General features: G+C 41.2%; 1 protein-coding gene across 2 annotated transcripts in view; it reads left to right on the forward strand.

Moving 5' to 3' along the window:
- Positions 1–21,469, forward strand: part of LOC120558070 (cadherin-22-like) — a 193,427-nt gene that overhangs the window by 9,143 nt on the left and 162,815 nt on the right. Inside the window, exons 1-2 of one of the 2 annotated variants that reach the window (XM_039798919.1) lie at positions 5,881–5,958; positions 14,070–14,144. The exons of the other annotated variant lie outside the window; for it this stretch is intronic. The gene's annotated coding sequence lies outside the window, so the exon portion shown is untranslated. Of the gene's footprint in view, positions 1–5,880; positions 5,959–14,069; positions 14,145–21,469 lie in introns of those variants that run through there. 2 annotated transcript variants of the gene reach the window in all.

The raw sequence follows: 21,469 nt of genomic DNA on the forward strand, positions 1-21,469 counted from the left end.
AAGACACTTTACACTAAAACCAGCACATTTAGCGCATAAAAACAGATACAGCAATAAAACCAACACATAAAACAAGCATATTAAAGCAATTAAAACATGGAGTGACTAAGTAGATTTTTTTTTTTAATCCATACGTATTCAGTCGGTCCGCTATTGTCTGTCGGGCTTTGGTTTGGTTATCGGGGGTTTGATAACAGCCGTATTTCCCTTTTTGCATATTATATGTTTCACCTCCTCGTAAATTTCCATTAGAAGCGGCTGCTCAGCGGGTGAAACATATGCTGCACACGTCTTTTCCATTTCTGCATCAGTAAATCTGTGATCGATACCGTGGTCTATTTAAGAAATCCATGAACGTGCACTTATCCCAGCTATGTACACCTGGCTTGACATAGCTTCAACTACTTATCCTGGCTCGGCAAACGTGCAACCGATTAAGCCGCGATGAGCGGATCACACTAAGTCAAGCTTTTTCATTTATCCTGGATTTCTTTATTCTACTTTTGTGCAATAGGCCCCAGGTGTCTGGAAAGGCCAATCCTGGATGCACAGGTTCTGTTGCAATGGGGACAGGTGCGGCTGATGGTAGTGGTAGTTAAAGGAGCGCTTATGGTAGTCGATCTCTCCTTTCTCTGTTGCCCCTTCTCCACTGTGGCACTGTGTAGGTCCTTTTCTTGCTGTGCTTTATCTTCATAGACCATCCTGCTCCATAGGTTTCTGTTGAGAGCCACCTCCTCCCAGTTGAGGTTGAGGTTAAAGTGTCACTTTCTCAGGTGGGCTTTGATGTTGTCTTCATACTGACTGTGCCACCCACTACCACATATACACAAACACCAATAAGGATAAAAACTTTTAAGTTTTTATGCGTTTGCTGAATTATGTATTGGGAACACACTCTTGGGGATAGTCGTACAGTCTTACTAATGGTATTAGCTTTTGCTGGGCAAAGTATGCTTACACACACACACACACACACACTCAAAAATCCCTGATACACACACACCAAAATGCTCACAGTTAAGTGCGTGGGCATGCATACACAGATACATGATACACATTTAGAGTAATACAGCGTGCCTCTGTGCTGAAACGTTCAAAAGTTTCTTCCCTTGTGAAAACATTTCCTACTTGGATATACATTTAGGAACTTTAGCAGGGATTGGCAGACCAATTTGAACTCTAAACTAACTTTTCTTGATAAAATACTTTTTACTGCCTTTAGCAAGAAAAATCTCCAGGTCATCAATACTGTATGACTCTTAATTTTAAATTAAATGAGTGATCGTTTTTAGAGCCCTTTACTCTATGGCAGCCGTCCAGCCTTTACTGTGTGATGGTATACCAACATGCACTGGGGTCAGTCTGCTTCAGTCTTCACCCTACACCACAGATTATGGTCATGAATCCATCAATTGAGCTGTCTGTGCTGGACAACAAACTCATCAAACAACATCTCAGACAAATAGCCGATAATGCTGAGTTATAACTCATTTTTCTTTTCAATAGGAAAAGCATGCTCTCCACAATACCTCATAATGATACAGAATTCAGTAATATCCCCAGACATGTACCCAATGTGAAAACAAGTTGTATTGTTAAGAAGTTGTGAAACTTTGACATAATCCTTATGGCTCCCTTGGAAGCAGACAATGAAAAACTTGTATAAAACTCAAATATCACTGATTCAATGGTATGTCAATGCTCTAATTGTGCTGTGAATGTTTGGTGTCTGCAGTGACAATGTAAAAAAAATCTATTCTACATGAGCTGGCTGAAATGTCACCAAAATTAAATTAAATTAATACAGTAGAAATTGATGTGTAATGCAGGATATATTTGGCAGTCTATGCATTCAGGTGACTGTAATTGGATATGTTGTGTATACTAGTTTTGCCTTAATTCAGTCAAGGGTTTTAGGATAAAATGCTCAGCTCCTAAATTTGGAAATTGTGTCTATAGTTACCTGTTCTATATCAACACAGCACAGATTACACAGCCTTTTCGTTTGTGTGACGTCTACTCTCTGTCTGGCTCTATATTCTTTGTCCAATCTATGTTCTTTTCTTGTGCACTCAGCCTCTCTTTGTCTCCTCTTGTTTCATAATTATTTTTCAATTCTCCCTTTTTCCCTCTGTCTGTATATATGGTTCACAGTGACTCAGTGGTTAGAATTGTGACCTTACATCAAGACAAGTGTAATCATAGTTATGTCTGGGTGGATTTTATATGTTCTCTCCATATATGCGTGGTTTCCCAACTAGTGCTCCATTTTCTTCCCACACAAGACATCCAGGTTAGACGAAGGGAACTGTAAAGTTCCCTTTAGGTATGCATGTCTTTATCTGGTAGCCCAATGCATGCTGGGATAGGCTCCAGTATAACCTGTTTAGAACATGGATGGATGGAGGATGCTTGTGCTTCTTTCTCTTGGTTCTTTTGGTCTATTGCAACAACCTGCAACATTTCCAACAGCCTCAGCTCTACTCCTTAACCATAATTTGTCTGCTTAATGACCACTGAGGTGCCATGTTGAGTCATAGTGATGACATATTAAGGTTTATTCCACTGTCCAATGTAAGCCCTGGTGAAAGAGCATGGCCCATCATTTCTTCTTCCATTTAACCACTGCAGGTTTTCCTCCTCCTTTCCGACTTTCCCACCCAAAAATGTCAAGGTCTTAACAACTTTGTATGTGCACTTGGTAAAAGCAAATAAGCTCTTCACAAACAAAATGTAACCAGGCACACTTTGGTTATGACTTATTGATAACAATGCTAAGTCTAACATCTCTCTTCTTTATCTCATTATGTCCTTGGATCCAAAGAGCACCTGTCTTTTAAAATCCACTGCATTTGTAGAGTGGCACTCTTCAGCCATTCTAATGGCATCTGCTCGCTCTATAAATAGTTATTTGACTATTTATTAAGGACATAAATAAATAATTGAGTTGAAGGTTTTTACCAGGCAGAAAAAGGAAGGAGTGCAATATGTAGAGAAAGTATAAGAAGACATGCATGAAATAGGAAAATGGACCAGTAAACTAACTGGATTGTTCATGGGAAAAATAAAGAAGGAAGAGAGGCAATGAAGTAGAAGAAGTGGGTAACTTTGGAAGATGGAGAGAGAGAGAATGTGTGCTTTTTTGTGTGTTTGTTAGACTGTTTAATATATTCCTAATCTCCCTATTAGTGCTTGCTTTGGGACTTTCTGCAGTTTTAGAAAAAAGTATACTAAGAACCCAATTTTCAATTGAAAGAACATTTCACATTTTAATGTAGAAATAACGCTAGAGAAGTTCAAACACCAACACTATAGCTGCTCTGGGGAGTTGTACACACAAGCAATGTTTTTACTTTTTTGTACTTTGTCTTACCTTGTCTAAAAACGTGCACATAAGAATAAATAGTATAATTAAGGGCAGCTGGAAAGCACAAGTACAGGAGAAAATACATTTATGAACAAGAATCCAAGCCATGATTAACACAATAAAGAATATAAGAGGGTTGATGTTGGGTACTCAAGGTAGCTAACTTTGCAGGTTGACTACTCCTGTGCAACTATAAAACGGGTGAAAAATAAAAAGACATTGTAAGCCTCAAGGTCATCCAAACAGTGCGTCAGTACCTCTATTGTTAGAAGATATAAAAGCAAACCAGAAAGGGGGAAAAGACAGACAACAATTTCAGTATCAGATTGGATCATGCACTGCATGACACCCTCAAGAGTATGTCCCTTCCCAGATTTGCAATCCTACAAAAACCTTAAATCTCTCAGAGACTCAGCCAACAAAGTTAGTAAGGTTACAAAGCAGATCTGCCAAGACGGTTTGGAAAGTTCCCTCTCCAGTGAGCTGAGGCTGAGCTGAGGAGTAGTGTTGACTAGACTCTAAAACATAGATAAGTTGGACTTTTAGATAAAGATTCATGGCAGTCTGATTTGAAATATCTTTGAACAGTTGCCGTGGTTGTGTCATTTTAAGCAGGAATACTCCCTTACTGGGAACAGCACAGCCTCAGTAGTCTTTAGGACTCCATAGTGCATGCGACTTCAACTGTATTCATAGGTGATTTGAAAACACTAGTTATCTGAAAAGCTCTAGAGTTAATACATTAAAGAAGTGTGTGTGTGTGTGTGTGTGTGTGTGTGTGTGTGTGTGTGTGTGTGTGTGTGTGTGTGTGTATATGTGTGTGTGTGTGTGTGTGTGTGTATATGTGTGTCATATTCTCAAAGGCCTCTTGAACTGGATGGTGGTCGGCTGGAAATTAGAGAAGTGAGTGACTGACAATCTTACCAAAGTGGTGCCTGTGACTAGTTAAATCTTAATTGCAGAACAGCAGTGTGATCTGCAATTTTGTGCACAGTGCATGTATTTATATTGCAACATGAGTACTCATTTACCAAAATTATGGGAGACCACGCTCACATCCGAATGAGCAAGTACATATGCCTCCGACAGCACCAGTGATGATGACTGTACCGGCTTAATTCACTGAACATCCACAAGAAATTACAAGCTTCAGTGGGTTATGTGGTGTAAGTGTTTGGGCGTTTTTTATGTATTGTTTACACATTGCTGATTTTGCTGTACTCACATTATCTGTCTCAGAGAATTTATGATATGAAGATGTCACATCTGTTTTTAATGGTGCACAGCTGCATGCACAAATAGTAATCTGGGGACACGCTGGGATTTGTACTGATGATACATATCTTTGTAAAGATTAAACCACAATGCGTGCATGTGTCAGTGTGTGTGTGTGTGTGTGTGTTTGCGAGCACACTAGAGTTGCTACAGTTCAGGGCCTGTGTCTCATCTTTGTTTCTGCGGCATAATGGGCTTTGTACTGTAAGATAATACCCAAGAGACAAAACAATACTTCTGAGCTAGAGGATTGTGAAGCCGTCCCAGTTGCAGCACTGCTTTTGCTCCGAGCTACATCTATGATTGGAAAACCAGCGAAACCTGGATTTACCGGCAAATGATATTAATCGCTGCAGTGGTCCTTTTCACTTTATCATCTCCTCTCTTTTCAATCACTAAGCTCTCAGTTTCTAAGCTATTTTCTCTGTACCTCGTAATTCACTCCTACAATGACACTCAATGTCAAAATAGGTCCATCTGCAATGTTTTTCTTTATAGCAGCAGAAAAGAGAGACCTTGGCAGGATTCAGTAGTAGCCTATACCTACTGTGAGTAGCCAATTTACAATTGTCAAACCATTGATAGGCTGTTTTCTTCTTTTCTTAAATAAAAAAAGCACGAGCATATTGTTAAAAAGATACAAACACACACAGTACTTTTATACATCAATTTAAATAATGGATATCGATTCAGACCTGTGTTTCTGTAAAAACTAAAACAAACGTGTGTAGGCCTACCTGTACTTTAATTTAACCATAATTATGAGGGGTATAACAATCTTTATTTACTTTATTGTCATCCCAGTACTGACAGAGAAGTAGCCTTAGCCTACCATGTTTCTGCTTAAACTTGAAGTCAAGTTGTCCGTTCTCAAACCTAGTACACACGGCCAGCTAACAATAACCAGGGCTTTGTGTGGCTAACATTTTAGAAAGCATCATATAATTTATGTTTATATATGAATTGTAAAAGAATGCAATAGCCTATTGTATTGTTGAATAAGAAATGAAACACCATTGCTCAGTTAGGAAATGTCTGTCAAACTAAGCTCTGCTAACTAAGTTACAATCAGCAGCTAATATTAGGCTAGCTAGCTCATCAATCACATTCACCATGGCAAAATACTGTCATTTTAAGAGACACAGACAGTAAAAGACAATCTTTTTCTTTTTTTTTTAATTTCAAGCCCCACTTTTTTTACACAGCTTCACTCCTAAGCTCTCATGTCAGCAACTAGCTGTCAGTGCTGCTGAGTCAAAGATAAATCAAAGAAAGCAACCAGTGTCAACAGGAATAAAAGAGAAGTTTGCTGCCGAGTAAGTTCTTCTCTAATCTAATGTACTAGTGTAAACATAAGTGCTGTCTGTGTTTATATGATTGATGAAACTAGCTACCATAACGTTAGCTAACTGTAACAGCTAGTAGTTAGCAATTAGTTAGTAATTTGGGGGATGTTTGAGCATGCATTGTTTATCTGTTGTAAATTAAATTAGCCCTTAATATAATTCCAAGTTGTATTATGGTTGTTTGTGTCCATACAGTATGCTGTCTATAAGCTATGTTAGCTTCTGCTACTAGCAAGCTTACATGATTGCAGAATGGTATAAGAGATCTTTTTGTGTTGTTATGTTGTGTACGTTAACGTTAAGGATAAAAACATGTTTAAACCATACAAACAGAACTTGAAGCCGCATATTTGTTGTGCGATGGATTTTGAGAAATATCTCAATCTACGTATCAGCCCAAAGTGGGGGTGTTCTCTGGAGAGACATTTTTTTAACATGTTTCCACATTACAATGAATCATTTTTCTTGCCTGTGGTGCAACCATATTTGGATTATTGTTGGAGACATATTTTCATGAAGACAGTTTTACCGTAAACAAAATATGAAATTGTCCATATAGTTCTTTAAAAGGTTTGTGATAAGTTGTTGTTGCAGCCTCAGAAGTCAATGTCTCACTCCAAATGTTTAGTTTGCCACTATGATGTCCATGGAGCAATGACTGAATTAATTATTGAATCAGTATCTTTATATTACTTATTTGCTATAATGTTTTATTTGAATTAAGCAATGTTGACTTTCCACTACACCAGTGTTTCTCAACGGGGGCGGTACCGCCCCCCAGGGGGCGTTCAGAAGATGATGGGGGGCGTTGGAAGCAATATTTTGGAAAGGGGGGCGTTGAGGTGCCCTTGGGGGGCGTTTGTTTGAAAGCTAGTTTAAACCAAAGATTCACAATAACAATTCAATCAGGAGAGACTTCTTTGCAATTATGAACATATTTATTGTACATACAACATGTAAATGTACGAGTCTCTGGAGATTGGACTCCATCGAACCCAAATATCCTAAAGGGTTTAAGGAACCCAAACAAATCCCCTGATGGAGTCCAGACACTGGTGGTGGAGAATAAATAGAGGGACCATCAACAGCCAAGCCGAGATGCAACCCAGGTCCGAGGGTGACCACCCGGTGGCAGAAGGGAGGAGGCGGGGCGCCTCTATTTCCTGAAACGACAACTGCCAACCGTGGAAGAGAGAGCAGATTTAAAGCAGGGTATCAAGCTGTGATGGGCCGTCGACAAATGGTCGACCCTGATTGGTTTAACTAACAACAACACAGCTGTTCTGATTACTACTGACCAGTGACGTACCGTGAAACAGCTTATCATTATGAGTGATGGAAAGTGAATGAAGTCTTCCTTTAAGAATTACGCTGAGCTTCATTTCAATCAGGAGAGACTCTTTGCAATTATGAACATATTTATTGTACATACAACATGTAAATGTAGAGTCTCTGGAGATTGGACTCCACGAACCCAAATATCCTAAAGGGTTTAAGGAACCCAAACAAATCCCCAAAAGGACAATTAGTGAGAAAACTAGTTGCGCATACATACCTCATGAGCGCGCAGGACTCTGCAGAAACGAGAAAGCAAAGTTGACATAAAAGTACAATAACTAGCCTACCAAAAGCAGAAAGATTACTGCCCACACCATGAAAATAAAAATTTGCGCACAGCCTAATCAAATTAAACTCGGTCGCGGTGTAAACAAAACAAAACCTCGGCATACGACGCGCAAAATAAATAGAAATAAAATAATTGGGTGCCCACAATAAAAACAACTGCATACACGCGAAATAGTAACATGACTTGCCACCACAAAACCTGTGAAAATAATGCAAAATAAGAAAGGCAAATAAAAGACGGGACAGCCGTAAACAAAACTCGCAACTGCGACAAAACAAACCTCAGCGCCGGCGGCGGAACAAAGAAAGGCAAATAAAATCTGCCACGGGAACAGTGGCACTAAAAGCAAAATAAGAAAGGCAAATAAAATCGGCAATGGGAAGGGAAAAATAAGAAAGGCAAAAAATAAATGTAACTACAGATAACGAGGCACACAGCCGTTTGCAACATCATGCAATAACAGGCACCCAAGCGGTTCAAGAACCCTAGGCTATTATGCCTGAAGCCTGATGCACACGGCCGATGCAGGTATAAGCAGCTTGACCGCAGATGCGTACAATGGATAAGACTGACAGAAGCCCACAAAATACACCACCACCAGTTATATGCAAGCAACCCACCATTATGGTTTCAGGGATCTCTGGTTCCCGAGAACGTTATCGACATCCGGACGGATGAGGATGCGTGGGCAGAGGATGACCATCGTCCCAGTTGTTGCAGAGCGTCCTCGACATGCCCTGATTAGCCGCCGTAGTAGCAGCTCCTATTCTAAATGAATGCCCAGAATAATGCTGGGTGGACATCTTAGCTTTGAGGAGGACTGCATTCAACTGCTGATTAAACCAACATCTATGCATAGGAAGAACCCAGGAATCAGAAAGAGTGGAGCGAGGGAATCAGTGCGTGGTCTAAGTGACAAATAACTAATCATAGATTTGAATGGACAGAACTGTGAGTCTGTGCGAGCAACCACAATAGACAGCGCCACCTCTTTTAGAATGCTTAAGTTTCAAGCAATAATGACTAGCATGAAATACCAGATCAGAGAATGTAATATCTCTACTGGAGTTGAATGATTTTGACCTGCGTAGTGAATTCCCGCACCTAAGGAAAGCATAGAAAGCAACCATAAACACAGCCTCAAGTAACATGTCAGTAGCGGAAAATACCCCTGCCTAAGAACACCCACCAATTTATGCAATATACCCAAAGTAATAGGTTGCCTATGGTCGGGGAAGAAGGGTGAGCTTTATTGATACCCTTCAAAATTAGTTTAACAGCCGGAAAAATAAGCTAGAAACGATGATCATAACACCTGATATTAAATTGGCGGCCAGTAACCCCTCGTATATTGGGGTTTAAAGTGCGAGTATCAGTACAATAACAAATAAAAGCACAAACACTAGTAAGGAGACAGGTTTAAGGGGACACAATAACACACAGAAAAAGCAAAAGTACACCACAACATCAAGTAGCACAGCTAAGCCCTCATATACCCCTACGCTACTAAATAAGCACAACGGGATTAAACAATACACTGCTAGCTCCGTGAACTACAGGGGAAAAGGAAGGCACAGATGAGTCCGGGGCAGTAAAAAAATGACAGAACATGACCCAGGCATACTGACAAATGTTGCTCTATTAATAATGTCAACCACACTATTATCCACGAGCCAAACTTCGTACAGACCCCCAGACGCAGCAGCTATAGCAATGGGGTAAAAACAGTGAAGCGAAAAGTGGAGCAGTGGCCAGCAAACCACTGCCCTTGAAAATACCCCCAAACCCCGCGGAAGGTGCAGCATCGTTAAAACCTCAACGAATCAGAAGAATATACTACGTCTCTAGAAAAAAAAGCCATTCCAGTCATCAGAAGTCGGGACCAGACGCAAATCAACCGACCCGTCATCCAGGGACAACACATCATGCAACCCAGGCACCGAAGATGCCAAATCCAGCAACCGGGATATAAAGAAGCCTCGAATACGCGCATAGCAATTCAAATGCCCCAGCAATGAGAGCAACCGCGCAGTAACAAGACACTCAGGCACAAAGGGCCGCAATGCCGAATGCGTTCCAACTTCTCACCGGAAGGGGCCTCCATCGCGCGCGTGGGGGTGACCAGAAAACTCAACGCGTAACCGGACCAACAGTCTTAGCCTCAGACAGAGGGACACCGAGGAAAAAACACCGTCTCAATTTGCCACGACCCAACACCTATCCCCAGAGTCAACGAAAAAAAAATCCAGCAAATGAATCACCGCTGGAACCCCAACCCTGTTAAGCAGGATCCAGCAAAGTGCCTCGGAAACATGATTAAAAATACACGGGCTGCTCCGGCCGAACGTCAGGCCACACCAAAATAGTATTTGGAATCCCACCTGACGTAAAAAGAGGCCACTGCGAAGGATGTATAGGGACTATCTTAAAGGCATCAGTAATGTCAGCCGCGGAGAGCCAGGCCCCCCCTCCCGCCAACTTAATAAGTTAACCGCATCATCAACAGTGGCATAATGAAGGGAGAAAGGGACCGGTGAATGAGACTATTGATACTTAACCACGAGGCCGCAGCGTAGCCGGACAGATCAAATATAAGGCGCTTCTTCCCAGAATATTTCCCAGTCGCAACACCCAAAGGACGTGCTAAACACCCGAAAACGGAGAGGAATCAAACGGCCCCACTATATACCCTTTGCTAACCTCAGACGCAACCAACCAAGCCACCGTATCAGGGTCAGAAACAGCCGAAAAGATTCTTCGCCACATATGTAACCTCGGATCGGGAAAGCCACCCGAAACCCTTGGGAAAGCCCAGACAGCAGATGATCGACAAACACAGAATTAGGATGACTAGACAGTTCAGATGCCAACACGTAAATTTAATGGGGTAGAGGGATGGAGCTTCAATATGTCTTGGAACCAGTTTGAGTTGACCCGAGGCTTCGGCGGGCCCGGGCAGGAACCTGGGATGTGCATCCCGCAATCGCTGCAGATGTGAAGAAAACAGCAATTCCCATAAGTACACACACCTTCATTAAAATTATTACAAATCGGATTATTGTTGGGCAGTATGAACCTGGCCCCGAGCATCCACTCCAGACCGGGAAACCGCAGACCGCCCACGGTGCGACTGGGCGGGCGGTTGGCTGCCCCACACCCCAGGGCAGAAGCGAAGCAACATGTCCCCGCGCCGCAGTGAGAACACAAAATAGCTTGAGCACCCCACGACCATAACCAGGATCTCAGTGTCCAGAATTGACCAGTCCAGGCGAGCGTTGGCGCGGGCAATATGAGCGGCAGCTTTCGGAAAAAGCTCTATGGTACTGCCAAAATAGTTCCGCCCGTACCTCAGGAACAAATCGCCCACCAACGCCAGGTACGAATCCAACTCCACCCTCCGGTCGGGTACGGAACAAATAACGTCGAAATATACCCAAACGCCACCACGAACTGCCCAAAGGAAAGATCCTTGTTCAGCCGGGGTCAGCGGACTTAACCACACCCGAAACCCATCCCCGCCACCAGAGACTTATCACACTCGGGGACGGCAAAATAAGACTCACCAGATTAACATCACGGCCCTGCAGAATTTTAGAACGCACGCCTACTGGAAATATTAGCAGACACAGGGATGTAAGGCCTACCTAGGAAAGAGAGGCACAGCAGTGGCCAAGAACAATTTAAAAAAACTAACACCACACCGTGACAACAGTAAAACAACCCATAACCATCGGCCGAGTCGGGATGAGCGATCGCACCTCACCCCTGTGCGGCGGCAGGATCCGCCTTGTGTTCGACCCCACCACTGCAACGGCGTGCCACAGACGGCTGGCGACAGGCAGTCGCCAACAGCCAGCCCGCCGTGAAAGCCGCGCGAGACGCGCACGCCCGATCGAGCCGAGAAGACATCCGGTACCCCCGAAGTGAACCAGAGCCGGTCAACTAGAGCTCCACCCTCGGAGAACCCGTAAAGCCTCAACGTCCAAACACCCACCAGGACCATCCCCCGGATCCAACTCAGAATCCGACATAGCAGCCACAAAAGCACAAAAGACAGCGTAAACAGGAATGCCATGCAACCGGTCAGGAAAGCGACCACTCTATTCCTGAAACGACAACTGCCAACCGTGGAAGAGAGAGAGATTTAAAGCAGGGTATCAAGCTGTGATAGGCTCGCGAAAGACCTGATTGGTTTAACTAACAACAACACAGCTGTTCTGATTACTACTACATGGTACGTGAAACAGCTTATATTATGAGTGATGGAAAAGTGAATGAAGTCTTCCTTTTAAATTTACGCTGAGCTTCATTACATGTTTACACTTAACTACTAAAGAATAAGTAGTCTGCAACATTAAAGCTGCCAGTTTACAGCAGCGACTGGACCAGACGGGTATCCTAACTTCTCTGTGCTTCTGTCAGCTTTGTTTGGCGAGCTCGCGGCTGCCTTCATGGAACGGGACGTCAGAGCATCGTTTAAATGAGCTCTGTAGCTACTACGTGAAGATAAAAAAAGCAATCGCTGTGACGTTGTTTTCTGTAACCCCATGTAGCACAAGTAGACTTTATATTTAACCGTAACACTTTTCCAGATGGTTTATTAAACACAACGTTTCCTACTGTACCTGAAAGCAGCTTCATTTCACGGAGAAAGAGAGAAAGAAAAGAGACGCGCGAGATATCGACTGTGCGTTGTTGTTTGGCAAACAGTAGCTGTTCCATAAACCCGCAGTTCAGGGCTTATATTTGGTGTTTTAAAACTTTCTTATGGAAGCGATAGAGGAAGTGATGTTACAGTTTACTGTACGGACTCTCACACCTCCACAAAACACAGCCATGTGGGTTTGCGTTTTCTCCAAACGGTTTTTCTGCTATTTACTTCGTAAGACCGGCATAGCAAACCTAGACTCTTCTAAGCATTAAAAAGGGCTCTCACTAACTTTCAACTTATTTCTATTCGGCAGTAGGTGTCGTTCTTCAAGTCGTTTGTCATCACCAAAATACTTGCGTGCGTGCGTGCTGTGCGTGTGTGTGTGTGTGATCCTTTGATAAGTCCAGCTTGTTTTCCGTTGGAACAGTTTTTTAGATTTGAATGAAAAGTATTTGAATGTTAAATTGCTAGCTGTTTTGATTGGTACTGTTAGTGTTTGTAATAATAATAATAATAATAATAATAATAAGCATAATACATTTTATTTAAAGCTCATTTCATGACACCCAAGGTAACTTCACAAACAAAAAGGACATTCAAATTATAGTCATCTTCTAAAGGTGCTGAGGTTCACACCATGCAGCAGGCATTTTGATAATACCTAATTATAGTTTGAATGTTACATATCTAGTCGTTCTGATTGGCTGCTGTTATTTAATTTGAATGTCAAATGGTTGCATTTTTCTTTAAAACCTGTAAATATATATAATTTCTATTCACATGGCTTTTTGATACCTGGGAAACTAATACATGTGTTGTTTGTCATTCAATGATTTGATTTTTTGATTATTTTTGATAACAATAGTAACAACAATAATAGGCCTATATTGGGGCATAATCATTAATATTCGGGGCATTTAGCCTACATAATATTTGATGGGGGGCGGTAGGGACCTGGATAATGGATAGGGGGGCGCTGGCACAAAAAAGGTTGAGAACCACTGCACTACACAGTCACATCACATGCAGTAGGCTACGGAATTACTAATATTTAATCTGTTACCAGTAAAGAAAATTCCCAAAAAAAAAATTTCATTTCACATTGCTCTTTTGCTATACGTGTATCAGGCTCTCGTGGTGATTGCTTTGGTATGTGAGACATTGTACTCTAGAAGACATTGAAATAGATAGCATAATTCTTTTTTGTGATGGATGCACTGTTTATTAGAGATATATCAAGTGAGATGGGGTATTGCACTGTAACTCTACAGTACCTGTGTATTTATTGCCCTCGCTTGATGCCTCTGGAAGGCCTGTAATAGAACTGATAAACAGGGCAATTATGCTCAGAGCTCCTTTAGCTTGTATTGATAAGAACATTTGGCACTAAAACATGTATGGCCATCATTTCTCATGACAGTTTGTAGTTTAGCATGCCCCAGAATCTTACAGCTGCTGATTTAACCTAGCCAGTCAGTTTCTGAGCCACTCAGTTTGCTTCTCCAGCCAATAAGGACATTGAAGAGGTAGGAGAAGAAAGGTGAGATTACAAACCAGCCCATCAGTCTATTAGTTGTCCAGCCCACTTTTTCATGTATGTGTGTTAAGTCTTTTCAACCATCCAGTTTGCAGTTCATCCATCAGACTTTTTAACAATTCAGCCATATTGCTATAATATCTACAAGGTCATTTTATTAGCAAAACATGGTAAATGGGTTTTGCAACTAGCTAATCTGTTTTCATTTGTTAAGTGTTTAGAAAAGCAGAGTTAACACATATCCCTGCTGAATCTCCTCCTCCTAGGCTCCTAAGCTCATTGCTCATCTGGTCATGATTGGAGAAAAGCACTTGACTGTCAAACAATGCTGTTTCCCATCTGTGAGTACCATAATTGAAAGCAGGCTGCACACATTCAATTGTAATTTGTAACAGAGGAATTGGTTTTGACTCCTAGTTCCCGCTGTGTTGTGCTAGCATGTTTGTGTCATGTATGTGTTTTTTTAAGTATGTTGTTGGCTCCTCCTGTACCAGCTTTACAATGGTAATTGGGAAACATGAGATGCCCTTCAGTGAAATGTTGTCCACTGGGCCTTTGTCATAACAGAAAAACTTATGTGAACTGGAAGTGATACCCCCCTATCAAATCAACTAAATTCAAAATTGTATTGGCCACCTATTTAGGGCTACATAGACTTCAAAAAGCATATTTGTCTGAATTGGTTCTCAAGCTCAAAACTCTAGAGTGAAGCAGCATCATTTATGCTCATTATCCCACAAACTCTTCCATTGCACTGTTACTAGTGGGGGATGCCATTTGACAGACATATTCCAGCTATGTGAGTATTTGCCCTCTTACCTGCATACGTATTGGGGGATTATGTGGCATTGTAGGCTTAATATAAGGTTTCAGTAATGGATTCTCATCTCTGTATGTATGTATGTATATGTATGTGTGTGTGTGTGTGTGTGTGTGTGTGTGTGTGTGTGTGTGTGTGTGTGTGTGTGTGTGTTTGTGAGAGCGTTTGATGCAAAAACAAAGAAACCCTCTGTGTGCATGTGTGTGGTCTGAGTCTTTGTGATGGCTGAAAGGTTTTAGAGTCCACAGGGACTGGTTTGTCAGTCTGAATGACAACTGTGAATGCACCTGTCATCATCCTTTGAATATGCTCACCATTACTAGCAAGATAGAAACCCAGAGTAACTTGGGCTTATTTGTGTTTGTTTGTAGTGGTAATAATGTACTGATGATAGTTCAGGTAGGCTCTGTGACCTGCTTCTTTGTGAATGTGAACGTTTGTGTGTGTGTTGGAACGTGCATCCCCATGAACACATTTTGCCAGCCTTTCTGCCTTCTGTCCTAACACTGGGCTGCACAGACTGGATTGTACTGAAGCCCCTAAAGAGACAAACATATATAGATACAGATCTTAAAACGGTCTCCAGCAGCTCACCACAACAGATGGTTAAATTCATCTTAACTATCTCGGAATTAGAAATATGGATTTCTGTTCCTTCAATGTTGGAGTATGGGGAAAAGGAAGTGTGATGGAAGAACTACTGGTTCATGTGGCAGATGTGGAGAAAAGTGGACTGATGAGAAAGAGAGTAAGGGAGTGGAAGGTTAAATGAGCAAGTGCAATGTAATGTCACCTGCACGCTGCTATAGTTGCAGCAGATTAGTAGAATTCACTTTCAAATCACCATAGTAAATATCCCTGTCCGTGATGAGATTGATCATGTTGCTTCTGAAGTTAATCTGTTAGGTCCAAGTGGAAGTGTTAGTGCAGTATGATGTCAATCTAGTGGTGCATTTTTATGACTGTATACTGTATAACTGACTTATATGACAATATGAGTGCTGGAATCTACTGTGGAGCCTTGCATTGTTGTTGTAGATTTTGCTTGTAAAATATTAGTTAATTTTATTTATTTCATTTAATTTTAGTGCAGTGTAGATGATAGCCCTTTGACATACAGTACCTAATCTCATTCCGAAATCCTTTCAATTCAAAGCACGGTTTCTAAAGGATATCAAGGATGAGCTACTGTACTGTACATTTGTGCAGATGACACTGTCATTCTACATGAATCATAAAACTCACTTACATTGCACTGTAAATGCAGAGCCCTCACACATTTGTTCAGGAAAGTGCTGAACTTTGAGGGACAGGATCAACAAAAGATTACATAAACATATATCAGGCTCCACTATCTGCCTCCCATCAGCAATCTCTCTTTCACATTTCCTGTTTCCGTGCACTGGCAGTGAGAACCTTTATGAATCATTGGTTGTTAATGGGACATTGACTATTCCAGTCACAGCAGGAGTGAGGGGAGGGGGCAGCTGGGAGTCCCATGGGGACCCAGACCTGTGGCAGATCCATTATTCATGGTTCACCATGGGCTTGTAGCGAACACTGACACCCGACCTGTCTAAATCAAACAGCGGCAGTGAGTTTAATGCCCCTTGGGGAATGCGAGGCTCAGGTAAAGGTGGGGAGGGTGGATGGGAGTAGTGGGGGTGATGGTGAGGGTCAGATCAGAAAGGAAAGGAAGGAGGGGTGAAGAGGAAGAAAGGGAATGGCCTCTCTTCTTACTCCAGTGGCTCTTGCTTGAAAGCTGTCAGCACAGTAGCTGCTATAACAACCCCTCTCCTGTGCTTTGGTATGCTGGTTCTTTCTTTTTTTTATTTCTTTCGTCAACACTGCTTTTTGCTTCTTCTTTTATATTTTGATGTCTCTATAAGTCTAATCATAAAACCTCATGCTGCTTTCCTTATTGGAATACACAAGCTTTTCTTTGTGGATCACCTTGCACAACGTCTGTCAAGTGCTGATAAACTTTACATAAACTTTAACTTTAAATTTCAACAGAGTAATCCATTGAATGTTTTGATTTTCTGTTTGTGCTTTGCTAAACTCTGAAACGTTTAATGTTCACTGTGCAGACACAGTACATTCATTGTGTCTGCACATGCACTAGTGTGGATTTAAATTAACCTTCTGTCTTTTTTGTCTGCATCAAAGATCTCAATCACAGTTAAACCTTGGATAAAACTGTAGTCTATAAATAATACTATACAAGGCAAATGAAATGGGAGGCTAAAATATTGTATGTGTATGCAAAGGTGTAGTTTGGGGGAAGAGTTTTCAGCGACTACACTGAAGACTCAGTAAGCCTTCAGAGTGGATGTTACAATTATGTAATGGAAATCAGTGAGACCTCACTGGTGTCCTCTCTGTCATTGCTATGCAGGAGAGTTAGTAGTAAGGCTCCATTCAGCCCCTGAGTCAGAAAGTGACACTGTATTGAAGCCAAGCGCTAAATACCTAACAAGTCACTGATTGCCTTGTATACACCAGCATTAGTATGAGATAAAATCACATTCAGTGGTGTCAAAGCAAGTCTTGCAAGTCTTGCTTGCACAAATATTCTGTGTAACCTATATATTAATAAACATGCTTGTGCACAATTGCAAACACATCTGCATGATATACAGTAAAGTGTTCAATGGCTTCATGCAAGAAAAACAAACTGTATATCATAAGAGTGGCCATCTTCTTTGAATTAATTCCCTGCTCTTGTTGCTACTGAGCTGAAAAAAACCCTCACTAGCAAACCCCCTTTAGATACATTTTCCCTTGATAACTTGTGTAACAGGTCATTACTGCCTTGTTTGTGCATTTCTGGTTTTCCTTGAGTAATTGTATAAAATCAGTGAAAGCATGGCCATGGCACAACTACATTAATAGTGCTTTATTATTCCCTGTTTAGATATGGAATCTAATGAATCCAGAGACTGTTTTGGTTCGTACATGACGCACAACTCATTTCCCACAGACAAAGAGCCCCTGAAGTCCCTTGTAATTACCCACACCCAGAGATGTTGAGTTTGTGGGTTGCATCTTTATCTCCTTCAACTCGACACATCCCATGGGGAGCCCCTCCTGTTCTCACTGAAAACTCCTCATTAATGTGTAGCATTTTCTTTGATCTTGCATCATTGCTAATTTAAGTCAAATTTCCTGAATTTGCTCATTAGATAACCATTAGCTTGTTTCCACATAATTTGACATTGCAATCAATAGTCAAAGCACATGATAGTAATTCAAGCAGGTGTGCTGTGGATGCTGTGTGTTTGGTCGCTATATTATCTGTGATATTCATAATTATTTAGTACTTTACAATTTAGCACTTTTGAAATAATTATTTCAGAGGCAGTAAGTAAGAACTTGATTAACCAGGGGAACTTGTCCTTATTTGTCTGTTCTGTCTTGCCAAATGTGTAAGGTTTTTGAAAATGTATTTTCTGGAACAGTTTTTGGGAAGATAGCCAGTGGCACTCAATCAGTAGAACCAGCAGCTATAATCCGGTATGCACCGTGCGTACATTCTTTTCAAATTGATTTTGTACAGTGGGGAGTTCTGGATTTTGGGAGCCAGTCCATCATCTCCCATCTCTCTTACAATAACAGGAATGCATGGTACATGCATGGTCAGTGTGGTTGGTAGAGCCGAGAGTGTGGGGGGGGTTTCTTAGCACTGCTTTGAGTGCTTTCATAAATGTGTTAATGCCAAATCCAGGGTACAGCGCGCTGGACATTGGTTTATTTTACCCAGAAAACATGTCTGACAAAACTTTGCACGTTCGCCCCTCAGTGGCTTATTTAGATATTTTTGTTTTGTTGAAATTCAATACAAATATGACTACATATTTTTGACCATGTGTGAAAGTATGGATATTGTGTAAGAATGTGTGCGTGAAGATGTATTTGGCCTTCTGCATGACACTAATGAGCTACTGTATGAGAGCTGCAATGAGGATTGTGTAAACCCGGCCTGTTTGTTGAAATGCGTTTGGTAGACTAATAAGAGTTTTTTTGGTGGTTTTATATCAGTACGAGGGCGGACTGGCTATCTGGCATACCGGGCACTTTCCCGGTGGGCCGACGTGCTTTTTGGGCCGAAAGCCGATATATATATTTTTTTTATAAATTTTTTTTTTTGTCCGGCCCATAAAAATGGTAGGCCTATATCGGCGGCCTATTGTTTTTCCAATTGACACTGGGCTGGCCCAAAGCTAGGGGTGGGCGATATGGACAAAAAATAATATCTCGATATTTTTTCAGATTTTGACGATAACGATAATTAGATGATATCCTTTAAAAATGTGTTTTTAAAAGTCTGAGTTACTTAATCACTAATGATGATAATGGGCACAATGTTGAATGAAAACAGTTCTTATTTATTTTCTTTTAAAATAATTCTTTAAATTTAAGTATTCAAGTAAAAACAATTCAAAGACAAAATGCTAATACTATACTAATTGAACTAATATAGGAACATTGAACTCTGAGTACACATTCAGTTCTTCACCTCTGCTGTAATGTAAATTGTGCAGCATACAAGCCAGATGAAATCATAACAATAAACAAAGGGCTCTGTTCTGTAACATATTGCACATCACCATGTCCTTATTGGAAGCAGTCCTGGAGATGAGACAGGGCAGTGTCAGGCCACGTTTTGATAGTCCTTCTACTTGGCTGTATAGTCGTTCTGACCGGGACTTATGCTGGGATCAAGGTTTAGTTTATGTGATCTTGGGTGTGCATCTGCAAGGCTAGAATAGTGATAGAGATCATGGAGAAGAAACGCAAAGGAGGTGCAGAGAAGCTGCGTGAGAAAAAGAAACAGACCCTTCAGGCAGACGCTGCCAACTGTGTCAAATTGACAGACATGTTTTCGGCAGCAGCAGGACCTTCATCAGCTCCTGTGGCTGATGATAGTGGAGGAGGAGACTCAGGAGGAGATGGACAGAGATGAGGGAGTGCGGGTAGAACCTGCGGTAAGCAGAACCCCCCTTAAAACACAATTGCCCCTTGATAAAACTGAGAGAAAAACAAGTGGTGGACAAACTGTTGATGATAACACTACAACAATAAAAGAAGTAGGCATGCTATAATGTATGATTGCATTAGTTTGGCTAAGTGCACAGGTATCTGAGTCTTGACTGATGATGTTCTCACCATTTTATTATTATTAGGCTATATTAGCCTACCTTCATTCAACAAAGTAGCCTACATCTTAATAATAAGCAAAACACCACCTTAAGGTTCATCGAACCTTAAGCTTGTACTTTTTACTTTACATTTGTGTCTTTAAAGTAGCCTAGATAAACGTTGCACATCATGCAAACTTTCTTAACGAGAATCTGCATTGTCAGACAAAAACTCATGATAGACCTCTTCAAATTAAAGCATGGGGCCTCTTCACTTGTGAAATGATAAAAAAAAAAATATATATATATATATATATATTTATATATATATAGTTTATTTTATGATTCATGAGGAGTATACCGTTTTATTATAGGATTTACTATATAAATATACAATACATATACATATACAAACTATATTATATTATTACTTTTTTTAAGTATTTAATGTGTCAACTCTCACTGATTCTTGCTTACTCATTACATGGCGTTAGTTAAGGAGTAGGAGTTGGTATACATATTCAGGGGAGCGTAAGGATGGGTGGTATTTGTGATCTTATGTGATGGGCCAGTCTGGGCCAAAATGCCAGGTCCAATTTTTGGTCCCAGTCCGTCCCTCTATCGGTAACGCTAGTACAAAACAAAACATGATTCACTCTCTCGTTCGCTGGCTTAGTAGACTGTGTATATGCATGCCTGGGAACCTACCTACTAGTGGGTTGGTGGTTCTTGTGCATACTATAAAATAGAATCCTGCCGGCGCTACTGCACTCAATGTTTCATCAAATCCGAAGTGTCACTTCATTGAGCTTGTCACTAGCTATGTTGCTCAGAATAAATACGCAATAATATGCATGCAGCAGTCTAAAGAATTTCGACAAGGCACAGCCAAGAAAAGTGCCTTTAATTTAAACTTTCTTCTAAGTGTTGAAAGGCTCTCATACTCTATGCAGATATGCAGCCGCAACTGTAACACAAAAGGCTGAGAGAAAAAGAAAAGAAGAGGAAAAGCAATCAGTGTACCAATCAAAGTTGAAAGGAGTGTGCCTCTTTTTCAAGCAGATTTAGATAATGATGAGGGAGAAATTGTCTTACATAGAACCAGGGAAAGTCATTTTCATGCAATTTTGTCGTCGTTGAGAGGTCAGTGTTTAGAACAAGGCATAACAGATTACAGTGGTGGTAGCCAGGTGCTCAAATATCTGCTTTGGCCAAGGATTATCAATCATAAAAACATAAAAGAATATGGACATGTTTATCCTCTCCTCTCCTCTCATCTCCTCTCCTCTCCTCTCATCTCCTCTCCTCTCCTGCTTTCCATCCATTGCTGATTAATGCATTTGACAAACCACTGAGACAGAAAGGTCATTAATAGCTACTCAAAGCAGAGAGATATCATGGGAACCCTTGTTGTGAGAAAATGACGCATCTTCAACACTTCTGCACACTGTTTTCTAAACACTCTCAGGCGGGAGAGACTTTAACTGGCAAGACAAGGCAAGGCTAGGGGAAGGGGAGGAGGGGGTGGTCTGTTCCCTGGGTGCATGGGTAAAGGCCTCTGCTTCTGAAACAGTTAGCCCACAAAAGCCTAATCACCAAATGACATGATGATCCAGCTTACAGTGGCAGACTGACAATGAAAGTGTGTTCCATTCCTTCAAATACACCATGTGTCTCAAACAATGTGCATACACACACTGTGTGT

Source organism: Perca fluviatilis, chromosome 4 (assembly GCF_010015445.1).
Source record: "Perca fluviatilis chromosome 4, GENO_Pfluv_1.0, whole genome shotgun sequence".
Classification (NCBI taxonomy): Eukaryota; Metazoa; Chordata; class Actinopteri; order Perciformes; family Percidae; genus Perca; species Perca fluviatilis.